Raw genomic sequence first — 14,960 nt, 5'->3', positions numbered from 1 at the left:
GCATATTATTGATGCATATTTTCCAAATGTTCAATTGTACTAGTTTCAAAACGGCCTAAATGCACATTTTTCAAAATGTTCTTAAGTTTTGTTTGTTTTCGGAATATTATGAAATTGTATTACATTACATATGTGTTACATACTGTGTGTAAATCTTTTAGGTTGAGTTTTGAGGAAATTTTAATCTAACATTAAGTTTATTGACATAGTCTAAAGCAGACACTACTAGGCTGTTTGTTTGCCACTAGAAATCTTTTTTTAACATTGTCCAACAGGGTTTATTTTATTTTCATATTGAAAGTAGCAGTATTCATGTTAAAATTGACATTGCTCTTTAAAATAAAGATATTTGATTTTCAAGTTTTTATTGATTATTTGGCATAATAGTCACAATAATGCACATCTTAACCAATTGTATAAAGCCCTAAGAATAATGAAGTCTATTGCAATTAATATTAATTCCAATGAAGGAAAATTCAACAGAATATTATTGTAATTTCCAAATAACCACAGAAATATGCTGCATTTTTTTTTACTGTATTTGACTGTGAAATCATTTAACAGTGTGAATACAGAAATATAATGTATTTCTGGTTTGCAGACTACTACTGTAAAGTCAGTTTACAGTATGGATAACGTAAAATTACGGTATATTGCTGGCGTCTCTGCTGCCAGCTCTTTACTGTAAATTATAGAAATACAGAAACATAACGTTTTTCTGGTTTACAGACAACTACCGTAAAGTCATTTTACGTATGAATACCGTAAAAATAACGGTAACCTTCTGGCGTCTCTGCTGCCAGCTCTTTACTGTTATTTTACAGGAAAATTATTTACAATGTGCCTATGGTCCCCCGGTGGATAGAAATGGTGACAGGTGTAGACCGAGACCCGGGTATCCTGTTCTGCCTTTGAGAAAATGAAAGCTCAGATAGGTCGATCTGGAATCTTGCCCCTTATGACCTCCACTTTCTCTGCGTTGCCCGCCCAGAGAATTTGGTCCACCCATGAGAGAGACAAATGACCAAAGTGGCAGTTGGTCAAGGCCACACCCAAAAATCCATGTGACCCAGCAGGAATGTGTTGGGGAAAAAACCTGTGTGGGCAGTGGTGTAAAGAAAAACTAATGCTGCTAACAGTTAGAAACTCATCATGGGGCACCTTTGTTTTGTGTGTTCTCGTTTGACAAATAGAAGATGTTGATTCATTACGTGCAACTGTCGTCAAATGACCCACTTCTATTGAAACAGCAAACTTAGCATAAATTAAACAAAAAAAACTTTTACAAGCATGTTACATTATCACCCACACAGGAAAATGGACCCACAGAAACACGACATGTAGATTTCAAAGAATTATTAGCAAGCTAATAAAGCAAGGCAACAGTGTCCAATAACCGGCAGGCAAAGGGATATCCAGGAAAACATGCAATGGTCAAAAGCCAAGGGAAACAACAGGAACTCAGGATAACAGGACACAGGGAAAAACTCTTGAAGGCTGAACACAGGGAAGCAGACAATCTCACACTGGGGTAAAGGGAAGACTGAACTCAAATACACAAGACAGGGGAGACGCTAAGACACAGGTGCAAGAAATTAGGTAATCAAAAAGGCAGGGAAATGCACAACAGGAAGTAAAACAAGACAACACAAGGGAGAACAGATAACCAAATACTTGAGACCTGACATGGACTTGGTTAAAAAGACTTAAATACAGCTCTACTGTTGACAGATCTTTTATCTACATTGCATCTTACTCAGTAGACGGAGTTTCCTCAGTCATGGAGATGGATCAGTTGAAGGGATGTGAACAAAGATATAAGTGTATTGTTTGATTTTTGATTAGCCATACCCCACAAGTTAAAAAACAAACAAATCACACAGTGTTAACTACAGGGAATTTAGGCTGTAAAACACCACAGCAAAGACACATTTTAAGAATCTTCAGGATGCCTTCAATACCGTCAATTTGTCTGTTTGGATTAGTTGTGTTGCCATGATTTGATTCCTTGTAATAGCTCTCTGCTTGACATTGTCATCATTGTATTTTCTGCAAGATTACATTCAGGTGTCAAAGATGTCACTGAACCACAATTCCACATTGTTGAATCTCTTTCTCTTCTCATACCTTTGATGTTAAAGCATGTCGACTTGTAAATCTGGTGCCACAAATTGACAATAATAGTGTGATTTTCTTTGATAGGGGGAGTGTACTCCTTTCCATTGCATGAATCATATGTTTCCTGCACTTGCACATGTGAACCTGCTCGTGTGCTTCGTTTCAAACGTGTAAGTTGCTTTGATTTGATCTGGATTTGTGGTATAAAGTCAGACCTCCCAGCAGCTTCCCAACGCTATGAATATCTTTGCCTCAACAGACGTATGATGCTTGGGTGAGTGACAGGTTGCTATGTCTTATTGAACTTCTTAGTGTACCGTCTTTAATATATTCCAAGTTGATTCAGCCTAAACATGTTATTTTGTGTCAATAAGTAGGTTTCCATGTTCAGGGCAGTAATCATAACGATTACTTTAAAATTTAAGATATGTGAACCGTACCTGCCATATTAGCGGTGGATAACACTGACATATACTGTACAGGGAGGCAGCCACAAACTCAGACACATGAGAGACATAAAGCAGTGAGAGGGGAGACAGAGAGAGCTAATGAGAGGCTGCAGGGAGACACAGCATAGAACAGAAGGAAAGGAGGAGGGATAAAACACAAAGAATGAATGAAGAAACAAAACATCCTTGAGCGATTTGGAGAGGTTAATGCGGTGAGTTCATGTGAAATAAACTCCCAGACAGTCATTCACTTTTATCGCTTTGCAAAAAAACAAAAGTGCGAAGCATAGAAAGAAGCTGCACTGTCAAGCTTAGTTCCACCTCAGTTGGATTGTCATTGATTTTATTTTACTCTTTTTCTTCTTCAGTCTACCCTCTGTCTTACTTTCTCTCTGTTTCCCTGTCTTTCTATGTGCTGGATGTAATTGGATTCCCTCACTGTAAAACTGTGGGTTTTAAACTTTGGAGGTAGGGGAGGGGGTTTGGAGAGGTTTGACGGCCAATCAGGCTTGTAAAATAAGATGAAGGAATGGGAACAGTTGAAAAGTCTGCCCTGTTTGTAGCTACAATAGCTATACAGGATAAGACTTACATTAATTGTTTAACTATGTGTTTCTATACATAATTGTCTTGAATCTACAGAAATGTTTTTTTCTACAATCACAGATCCACCAAAATTGACACATAATCCAAAGCTGTGCGACCACAGTTAAAACTTTGAACTCATTTCCAAATGGCAGATCATTGTCAAAATCCAGCATTATTTGATCGCGAATGCTGGAGGAACAACTGAGAAGAAGCAAGTAAAAGAACAGCACAGTCACAGAAAGTGAAACTCTTTGAAACAAGCCTCAAAGGAATAAATTATATAAACCTGGTCCCTGCCAGAGTTAAAAATTCTCAGTGGATTCTGTTTTTTCCAGATATTTCAGGCTCTGCGGCATTAGTCTAACTAACCTTAAACCATACACTAGCTCCAGACTCCATGTGGGTTTAATGCCAGAATGTCGGACCGATGCCCATATTTGGTGAGCAACATAACATTGAATTTGGGCTTCATCTGCTGGCACAGCTCTGTCTTCTAATACATTTTTGATACGCAAAACATTCACTGTTATTTCAATTGTTAAACTGAATTAAATGTGTTTTTCTTACAATATCCACTCCTTGTAACTATTAACTCATGTTTTATGATTATGTTTAGGCAACTAAAAAATCATGTTCTTGGTTGACATTGTAAAAAAAGAAAGAAAGAAAGAAAGCTGTCTTAGAGCACAAGATAGACTGCATTGACTTTTTTAAATGATTAACCATCCACTTCCCTTAACTGAAAGCAACTGATCTTTGGCGCGCTGGCATCAAAAACAAAGCTGTAAACACAACAATGAAATATTAACACGTTATAAAGTTGATATGGCAAACTTAGCTAGAAAAATAGGGGGCCGTAAAACCTAAGACAATGAGCTGAAAGACAATGAGGGGAACTGTGGTCGGGTGATAATTCTCTGCGGGCAAAACCTTTCACATACAAGTGGTCATGTGATGAATTGTTAACATAGAAAAATCAATTATATCCACAAAATCAGAAATACATACAGTGTGTTTCCTCTTACCCGTATTGATATTTATCTGATAGATCTTGTGGTATGAGTTGCCCAGTGTTGGAGATATTGGCCGTAGAAATGTCTGCCTTCGCTCACATATGCTGAACTAGGCGGCACTCGGCATGTGGTATTCAAAACAGCATGGAAAAATAAGTTTCAAAACATCTACAGCAAAGTCTTTTTTCCAGAAACCATGAACCCGTTACTCAAGATAATCCACAGACCTGGCTGTAAACAGTTTCATGGAGAAAATATGTTCTTTCTACCAAACTACAACCACCAACCATGTCTCCCAACACTTTCTTACTTTCAGTGCGTTACTCTTGGCGTCACTTTTCAATGCTCTAGGCCGGGACGTGAGTTTAAATGTCATGCGGCACAAGAATGGGACATTAAGGTCCTCTAAGAGTCCCTCCGTTAAACAACCAGGTCTGTGGATTATTTTAAGAAACAGAGCCACAATCTCTGGAAATAGACATTTTCAAACTTATTTTTTTTGGCGCTTTGAACACCAAGTGCCATCTGTTCCATTTTATTGGACAGAAGACAGACATCTCAACGGTCCATTTCTCCAACACGGGGCCACTCACACTGAAACAATATAGATTATAAAATAGCATTACAAGTAAGAGGAAAAAATATGTATTTTTGATTGGTGACTGTCTTTTTAAGATAAGTTAATAAAGCAGGACCCACCTTAAGGTCCATGTCATGTCAGTTCATGTTGTGCGTTACTGGGGCATAGTTACAATTAATGAAATTGCCACGAACTAATTGCTATACAAGGAACCTTGAGATTTCGTTCCCCCCTGTGATTGTAGGAGCCCCAGTTTCCCACTTTGCCCGGTTGACGATCTAACCGTGATGCAAATATTACTCCTTTAAAATCTGATGGCATTTCACCTATTGTTGTTGCTCCAGCAATGTGACAAATTAAAATGTTTTATTGGTATTACCAACTCAAACCTTGTACAAGACCATAATAATTCCCTTCAAAACTTCAATACATCATCCTTTTAAAGTATCAAAATAACCAATAATCCTTTAGCCTTCACACAGGTATGTGCTCTCAGAGGTTTAGTTAGACACGTACCAAACTCCAACAAGCTCTTGGCAAAGAAACAGACCTGCCATTCAACCCAGAATACTCTTCAGCAGCATGCATGGTGAAACAACAACCCTGGCTTGGAATGATTAACAAGAGCTGCTACTTAAGGCGAAGCGCAACTAAAACAACAGGGAGATTTCATCAGATTCCATCATCAGTATTGAAAGACACAGGTGCTCAAACTGACCGATGAAAGACAAGGGCATATTGCAGACAGAGATTGGCAACACTAGCCAACGCTTTAGGGGTGAGTGTACAAAGTAAAGTGTATACTGTGTGTATAGTCTATACAAAGGTAAGGTGTCTTTTGATAAATTGACTGAACGCTCTTGCTGTTTCAACCTCCTGCCCGAGCTGTCCAAACACCCAGTGGCTCGCAGAATAACAAGCACTGACTTCAATGGCTGTGATTGCTAGGGGGGGGGTCGCGGCCCATCTGGACCATAGTACAGACACTCCCGGTGGAAAATAGGGGTCAGTCAATATGTAGCACCCAGGTCAGAACCCCTGTATTGTGAACACCAACTAACTGATGTAACTGTTGAGTTGAGAATTAGCCATTTACTTTTAATTTTTTTTTACTTTACTTTTTACTTTTAAGTTCCGCCTCTTTTCTGTGTTAAAAAAAAAATCAGAGATAAAGATATAGAGAAAAAGACAGAGTTCCAAATCTTTTTTTGTGCTAAACTTAAAACATTTTTACTAGTGCTACCACACTCTTAACTGGGTTTGCGTCTGTTTTGCTTGTAACTAGCAGAGATGAACTGATGACTGGGATTACATTTAGATGAAACAGTAGACTCTGACGGTGGTGACTGTCCAAGTAGAGAAGGGGAGGCCCATTTGGAAGTAGAAAGAGACAGGAAAGAATTATTGTTGTCTTTTGCCAAATACATTGTATAATAACTCCATTCAATAGGTTATACAAAGTTGGACTAAACCACCTTTTTCAGTTTTGTTATGTAGGATGTGAAAACTTTGACGCTCAATATCTCAAAACCACTCAGAATGCCGATAGAACCTTATACTCCCGTCACAGTATGAATCGGATACCATAGATTGTGAGGTGCATTTCTTTTTCTAATTTTCACTTTCAAATAAATTGTTAACAATTTTTGTTTGACTTTTTCTGTCCACTTTAAAGGCAACCAATACAAAATCATATAAAATACCAATGGTGTCCTGCCCTATATATATACTGTACATTTATATGTATATTAGACTGTTTTCAGTGAAAACATGTAAGGATTTCATTTCTTTTTTTATTTTAGCTGAAACCAGATGTAGACAGTGTGGGAAGCTGAACCCTCTAATGCACCAGAGTCTGGAGTTCAGTTTTGAAACTAAATACTTCAGAGAGAGAGTTTCTTCATAACTTTATGTTCCACCGATGCTTTTTCTCTCTTTTCCTACTTCCCTCTCTTCTACTTGGCAGCATTTTCTTATCATCCCATTCATCTTGATCCCTAATTCCCCCAAATTTTCTTCATTTATCCCTCATTGTCTCTTATTCTTCTTTTCTCCCTCAGCCTCTCCTTCTGTGGCAGTGGTATTACTGCAGCGGGATCTAGGGGGGTTAGTGGCTGATTAGGCAGCAGAACCAAGTAAATCCTGGTTAATGGTCTCTGTTTCTTCCTCAACACACACACACATACACACACACACACAGACACACACACAGACACACACACACACACACACACACCATGGCCAAAGGTATGTGGACTCCCAAATGTTACACACTACTTTTTTGGAAAGGCTCTCTACAAGATTTTTGCCGCAGGGATTTCCTCTCCTTCATACACATGAGCATTACTGGGCAGTCCGACTGACAACAGCCCTGTGGAACCATTTCACAGTCTGTTTGGCTTAATTTATGGAAGAGAGGAAATGAAAAAGGCAGTGGAAAGTCACATACTTGAAGACAGTTGCGTAAACATGGAAAAAACACTCAGCGGTGTGAACGCTGAGGGCGTTGCGCACAAAGTGTGGGCTGCTGTCACTGCCGTGTTGGCAAAATAAACCACTGGCTTGCAGATTCTCAGCTACATCTAGGCTAAAAAAACAAATTTAGTTCAACTGCATCCCAACCTCAGCATTGCTCTCCTACTGATGGTGACTGTCACCGGTGACTGTAGTCTTGGAAGAGAAAGCTCAGATTGGCCAGATAGTCTAGCTAGCTGTCTGGATTCACCCTGCAGAGATCTGGGAGCAGTTAGCCATAGTCTTCATAAATCCACCAGTGTTTGAAATTACAACACAAAGAAAGCGTAAAGTGAGGGACATCCGGCCAAAAATGTAAAATATTTTAATTGAGCATAAGGTAAGGCCACCTATTTATCATTGAAACGGATCCCCAAGTGCATAAGGCCGCCACTGATTGCCTTCATTGGTGGGCTGTGTTGCTTCAGGTACCAGTGACATCATGAAAATACAATCTACTTCCACACATTAGAATTGACACTCAGTGGCCCCTTTTTAAGGTACACCTGTACAATCTAATGTGATGGGTTTTTTTGTGCTAAACTTTTCGTATTTTTAATCTAACTCAACCACGCACCTAACTGGGTTTTGTCTGTTTTGCTTGTAACCAGCAGATATAAACTGATGACTGGGATTACATTCGGGGCTCAGACTCTAGCTTCTCCAAGCAGAGAGGGGGAGGCACATTCGGAAGCAGAAGGAGACAAGAAAGGGAACTATGTAGAATTATTGTTGCCAAATATATTCTATCACACATTCTGATCTAATGCAATCCAATACAACAGCTCTGTCATAAATTCTACCATTACCAAGTTTATAATTATGCCAATGAAAGACTAAAACATCCCTTGCTCTAATCTAAAACCATAAACAGGCCTGTCCAGTGACTAACCCCTCAAGAACCTTTCAACTTTTGTGAGGACATTATGTAAAAGAGCAGTCTCATAGCACACATGCACTGAACCGCACACCAGTTCCAGCTACACTCCATCTCTGTGGCAGTTATTTGATTATACCCTTGGGGCACCATATGAGCGAGAGACAATGTGAGCAGGAGAGGGAGAGAAAAGGGAGGAATGAAATGGGATGAATTTGAATTTGACAGCGAGAGAGCAAAAGATGGAGAGACGGGGAGCGCGAGGTGGGAGGGCTGAGATAAAGAATAGTAGTGACAGTGTGTGGATCAATAGTGTGTTGAGATATTCATTTGGACTCTGCTGGGGCTCTCAATGTAAGCACACACTCTCTGTTTCTCTCTTTCTGCCTGTCTTTCTAGCTCTCTTTAAATCCACATCTCATCCTCTATCTCTCTGTCTCCTTTCTGTCTAGATTGTTCACCACTGGGTGTCACTGAGTGAACAAAAGAGGAAGCTGCAACCTCATTCTGCTATCACGAGTATCTGGCTGGCCAAACCCAACTAGTCGCAGATGAAAGCTGGGGTCCGTTCACTTTTTAATTAAGGCAATGTTCTAATTAAAGGCCCTTCCATTAGCAAGCCAGTGTCTGGTTCAATCTGCATTTGGAGTTGAGTGGGTGGGAAATAACTTGTAAAATCTCACTATATAATATCTCCAATAGCTACAAAACCATGCAGCATTACTGCAGGAAAGGGGCACTTCACAGCACACTACCATGACTTCTACTGCACCATGCTACTTGATGTGGCAGTGACAAGGAAAAAGGAAAAAGACATGAACACTGTGGTATTACACATATCCAAGAGCCAAGAGATTCTTTAGTTAGATTTGGATGTCAGTCAAATTTAATTACATAGCCAGAATGTGTCTGCACCTTGTACAAGTAGGTGTGCAATTACCAAAAAAGAATATTGCAATAAAAAGTACATCAAGTTCATCATAGTTTGAGGGCGCCCTGATAGCTCAGTTGGTATATAGAGATGACTCCTCAACGCAGCGGGCCAGGGTTTAACTCCGACTTGCGACCCTTTGCTGCATGTCATTTCCTCCTCTCTCTCCCCTTGCATGTACTTGGCTGTCCTGTAAAACTAAAGCTGAAAATGCCCAAAAAATAATTGTCATAGTTTGAGACCATGTATCATGATGGATGACTTGTAGTATCATAGCATAGCACCTTTGGTCCTTTCCTTGTGGAGACCCTATGTGGATAAGTTGATGATGTACATTGGGATGATGTTAAAGCTATAGTGCGTAGTTTCTGCCGCCCCCAGGAGGAATTCTAAGCATTCTAAGTCCACGTGATAAAAGCCTTTCGTGACCGCAACTCATTTGGAAATGGCTTACGTGTAACATTCTTTAATAGAAAAAAGTTACGCACTAAAGCTTTAAGTGCAACTCTGGATGCTAGGCCATGTGTGTTTAAGTGTGGACATCATTTGTGTGGATAATAATCTTAAACTACAAATTTTATAAATAAAAAAACAACCCTAGTGACTGAAGTCATACTATCTTTAACCTCAAGGCAAATCTTAATGAATAGGAACTATACCATTTCAAATATGAGGCATTATTGTAGAAGGTTTCTGGTTTGATAGGTCACTGGATGTAGATTCCCTTCATGTTCACTTCATTTCTTATCACATGAACAGCTGCTGCTAAGAAAAAAGTGAACACTGCCAGCCAGACTGGCATGCATGGCTGCTCTCTGCAGTGTTTCCAATTGTAGCCCTGGGGAACTTTAAAGGTATTGGGGGCCTCCACACTGTAAGCTGTATTCCTTGTAGTATTATTTTTTACAGTCCTGACAGTTCTTAAGTTGTCTTTTAAGTGGTCTCACACTTTCATATTTGTGAACTGTGGAACATAAATTGATACATTGGAGAACAACTTTTCTACAGTCTAGTCAACGCTAAGTTGTGGCAATAGTGATATCCAAATGATGCTTCATGAACCATAAGTTGTGTTTGTTGACCCAACTAGATGGTGCTCTTGGTTTAAATAAAAAGGCTCAAGGAATGGCAATTCAGTTTGCTTTTAACACTTTTGTTGAACAGAGAGTGCCATCTTTTGAGATCCAAAAAGAAAATGTTTTATGAAGTTTCATTTAGACTTATTTAATGAACATTGCAATGCCATCTTTGGCCAGTTTTGACAGCCCTATCATGTATTAGTTTGATTAGAATAAGATAAAGAGATAAATAGGAAACTGAGAAGAGCCTTCTGTGTGTTCTCTTGACTTCAGTCATTTGCTTGCTATTCTCACTTACTTTTTTCTTCTTGTGCACTGATTTCCTTAAGCTGAACAGCCAGTCAGAGTGAAAAACTAGGGCGACAGACGCTCACCGCCAATCCAAGTTGGGCCGACAGCCGACGAGCTCCCCGGTGTGTCAGCACCGTTGGATGGAGAGCTGCAGATGACAGACTGCACACTAGTGATGTCCAAGTGAAGCTTTGTGTAGCATTTTCTTGATTTTTTGAACCCAATAGATGCCGCAAAGGGTTGAAAGCACACAAAATTGCCATTCCTTGATCATTTTTTCCATCTAGTCAACAAATACTGTTTCATGAAGCTTCATTTTGGGCTCATGCCTTGAGCAGCATGAAATCAGATCAGTTGCTCACAGAATAAAGGAAAAAATGTTGCACTCATGATATCATTGTTGTTTTGAACAAACAGTTCAGCGGTCCTCACACACACCTAAACCACACCCGTAGCTGCGAGCAGCTCTTCGCCGGACGCTAACTGGTTTGGTAAACTGGTAGTTGAGACACAAACGCATTACCTAAAGCCTGACAAGCAATTTTTGAGTAATCTCATAATATTGCAAGAATACAGTTGCCATGCAAGGTAAATGCTAATAGGGAACCTGATACCTGATCTAATAATCTATAAGCCGTGTATTCTGGTGGCTGCATTGCAGCCAGAACGCTGTGCAGCTGCTTCTGGCTCAACTGGAGAGGACATAAATTTTGTAGATGACTGACTGCCATGTTTTTCAATGGAATTTACTCTTAAGTGGGAACAATAGCGTTCCGAGCCCTTTGGCTCTGTAATATACAATTTAAACAATCATACACATTAAAATGGTTCTTTCTGGATGACATTAGTCAGAGATTTCCAGTATCCTAACAGTTAAGTGGAAGAGAAAACTATTTGTTTAAATTGTTGACCGCGCTGCCACTATGTAGAAAAGCTCCAGGGTAGGCCAAAAAAACACTAAGTGGGTAAAAACCTCACAGAGAACACACGCAATTTCAAAATATTGTAAAAAATCAACCATTTGGATGATCAATAGAGCTGTAAAATGCATAACATTCTACAGCTTCTCAGCTTTGTGTAGGCAGCAATGTTTGTTTACTGCCATGAACAACCATGTGATGAAAATTCATCCAATCTGAGACCAGCACCAAAACACAGCGCAGCCTAGTGCTGAACAGTGGTAGAAATAGTCAGATCCTTTACGTAGAAGTACTTCTACTTAGTGATGTCCAAACGAAGCTTTGTGAACCATTCATTTGGCCATCACTACCTATACTACACTGCAATAATACTGTTGTGTTACAATACAAGTTCTGCATTGAATATGTTACTTCATTAAAAGTATATAAGTACTATCAGAAAAAGGTAGTTTAAGTATGAAAAGTAAAAGTACTCAATGCAAACTAGTAACTAAAGTATTACCTTCCACAACTGGTGTTACATTTGTAAAAAAAATTAACTAGTTCTTTATGTGAATGATTTAGAGCATAACTTCTTTATATTTTTCCTCAGGGAAATGTTGAATTATCCGTTTGTTTTTAAATAAATTATCAAATACATGTACCTTCCTTTTTTGTTTTTGTTATTATGACATTATAACTTACTGCTCAAAAGACATTTAGGAGTTATTTCTCCTTCTGGCCATGGCTGTGCTTGTTAATTTGAGAGGCAAAACTTGCATATAGAGTGAAAAATTAGCTCAGAGTGAGTAATAATGGGACAAAAACAAAAAACGCCCAAAAATGGCTTGGGTGCCCCAATAAAAGGGCTTTATGTGTAGAATCCAAAGCATCAAAACAACAACAAGAGGTAGGAGCAGGAGTAGCAGTCAGTTAAATAATGTACAAGTCTGGCATGCTATCAAAAGGAATGGATGACTTGTGTAGTGTTGTGTAAATATGTCTTGTTAATAGAAATGTTTGATTTGTCTTACAAATGGATGGATGTGTTAGTTTTAACAGACTGCCAATGCCAACTGGTGTTCAGCCATTTTATTAGTGCTATACTATGCCAAACTACATTGTCATTAAACTCAGATGCAGGTGTACCTTTGGAGGAAGATCAGTCGGTGGAAACTTGCCAAAGAAACAAACCATGTGTACAGACTGTTCTCAGCACAATTTTAAAACCACGACGTAGTACACATATTTTAAAGTTTGTTGGCCAAGTTGAAACACAGGACTACAGAATATTCCATGGAGCTAGGTTGTCATTTGACTAGCAGTTGGATTGGAAAGGTGGCGTCTACAGCACATTCACTAAGGAAATGCATACTGTATTGCATACAATGTAAATAGGCCACCGTCTGTTTGAAAGCATGTTTTCCAGCAATCTTCAGTACTTTTCATTTGGGTTATGATTTTCAAATAATTTTGAGATCATATGGTAATTTACTGGCAGTCATCTATTATCACATTAGAAGAAAAAAAATCAAGTAATAAAAGACAATTTCAAATATAAGTACTGTTCATGTTATCCTTTTTAAATTTCTTCTCACCACACTTTGTAAGTTCTTGCAACTAAGATGAACAGTGTCTTCTTGTAACAGTGTCTTCTTGTAACAGGAAACAGAACAACTAAAGAATCCACCTACTAATGAGTTTAAGCTACAATAAACACATAGTTAGCCGATTCCATAAGAATACTAATTAGAGCCAATGGTTAAAATGAGATCTGGCATGTGGGAGAAGCCCTAAGATCTGAGGGGACTACACAACACTTAAAGAAAACTCACTTTTAAAGCTGATTCATCTGGTATTCTGGTTATTCCCTTCTTCCAAAACAGTGGCAAAAAACACTGGGAGCACTTGAGTCGATATTTCATTAAAACAAAATGATGACAGGTGTGTTGATTGCATGCCAAATTAATCAGAGCATACAAGGCTATATGACCAGTTGCTGACAAGCATTTAAATGGCTATTTTTCAAACAAGTCCAACAATAGACTGTATATCAACAGAGTAAGACAGAGTCACTCCACCTAAAACACACCTGGGCTACATTCACTCCAGCTAACTTCACAGTGAACAATTAGGGCAAAACTGCATTTTAAAGGTCCCATAGCATGAACATTTCACTACATGAGTTCTTTAACATCAATATGCGTTCCCCCAGCCTGCCTAAGGTCCCACAGTGGCTAGAATTGGTGATAGGAGTAAACCAAGCCCTGGGTGTCCTGCTCTGCCTTTGAGAAAATGAAAGCTCAGATGGGCCAATCTGGAATCTTGCCCCTTGTGACCTGAAAAGGGGCTGAGGTGGGATTCCAGACCGGTTACCTCCCCTTTCTCTGCTTTGCCCACCCAGAGAATTTGGCCTACCCATGAGAGAGAGACATCATGGCTTTCCAACAAGCAAAGTGGCAGTTGGTCAAGGCCACAACCACAGCCTCCACCTTACTCCTCCTTTCCTCCTTAAAAGCTACAGACTCAGAAATGGCACATACTAAGGAAAGCTAATTGTGGGACTGGCTCTAGAGGCTGTAATTCTGCACCAAGACTGATTTTAGAAAATTTCAGATACAGTATTAAGAGACCACTAAGGTCAATGAAAGGAACTTCATATACAGTATTAGCGGACCACTAAGGCCTATATAAGAGACTTCAGATACAGCATTAGGGACCACTAAGGTCGATATAAAGAGACTCAGATACAGTATTAGGGGACCACTAAGGTCTATAAAAAGAGACTTCAGATACAGTATTAGAGGACCATAAGGTCTATTAAAGAGACTTCAGATACAGTTTAGGGACCACTAAGGTCTATATAAAAGAGACTTCAGATACAGTAATTAGCGGAACCACTAAGGCCTATATAAAAGAGAGTTCAGATACGGTATTAAAGGACCACTAAGGTCGATATAAAAGAGACTTCAGATGCGGTATTAGGGGACGACTAAGGCCTATATAAAAGAGACTTCATATACGGTATTAGAGGACCACTAATGTCTATATGAAAGAGACATCAGCTACATTATTAGGGGACCACTAAGGTCTATATAAAAGCATCCAAAGAGCACCATGTCATGGGACCTTTATCCAAATATAACATTTTATATACAACATTTTTCATTTGTATATACAGTATGTCCGTTTACTACCGAGCCTGACTGTAACCGGTAGGCTAGTGACAGCATGATCTTCTACCTTTACTAGATAATCAGACCGTCCTTGTTATGAAAGACTGGTGAATGGCGGACCCAAAATGAAGAGGCGGAAAATGAGGATAGTTACGATGATTTAATGAAAAACTAAAAAAAAAAAAAAGACAAAAGGAGTCCAGGAAACAAGCAGGCAAAAACGGGTAACCAAAAAATAAAGTCCAAGTAAAAACAGAAAACACAGGAACACTAACAAGGAAGACTAACAAAACAGTTATCCACACAGGAGACAAAACACACACACACACACACACACACACAGTAACAAAACAATGATCTGACAAAGGGAACAAGGGGAACACCAAAACTAAATACAGAGGGTAACAAGGTAACAAGAGGCAGGTGACACAAGGGCTGGGAAACA

The 14,960-nt window shown here is 39.2% G+C and overlaps 1 protein-coding gene across 1 annotated transcript in view; it reads right to left on the bottom strand.

Moving 5' to 3' along the window:
• LOC116695607 (inactive N-acetylated-alpha-linked acidic dipeptidase-like protein 2) overlaps positions 1-14,960 on the bottom strand; it is a 730,805-nt gene that overhangs the window by 146,650 nt on the left and 569,195 nt on the right. The window lies entirely within an intron of this gene.

Source organism: Etheostoma spectabile, chromosome 9 (genome assembly GCF_008692095.1).
Source record: "Etheostoma spectabile isolate EspeVRDwgs_2016 chromosome 9, UIUC_Espe_1.0, whole genome shotgun sequence".
Classification (NCBI taxonomy): Eukaryota; Metazoa; Chordata; class Actinopteri; order Perciformes; family Percidae; genus Etheostoma; species Etheostoma spectabile.
This window is presented reverse-complemented; position numbering and strand designations above follow the sequence as displayed.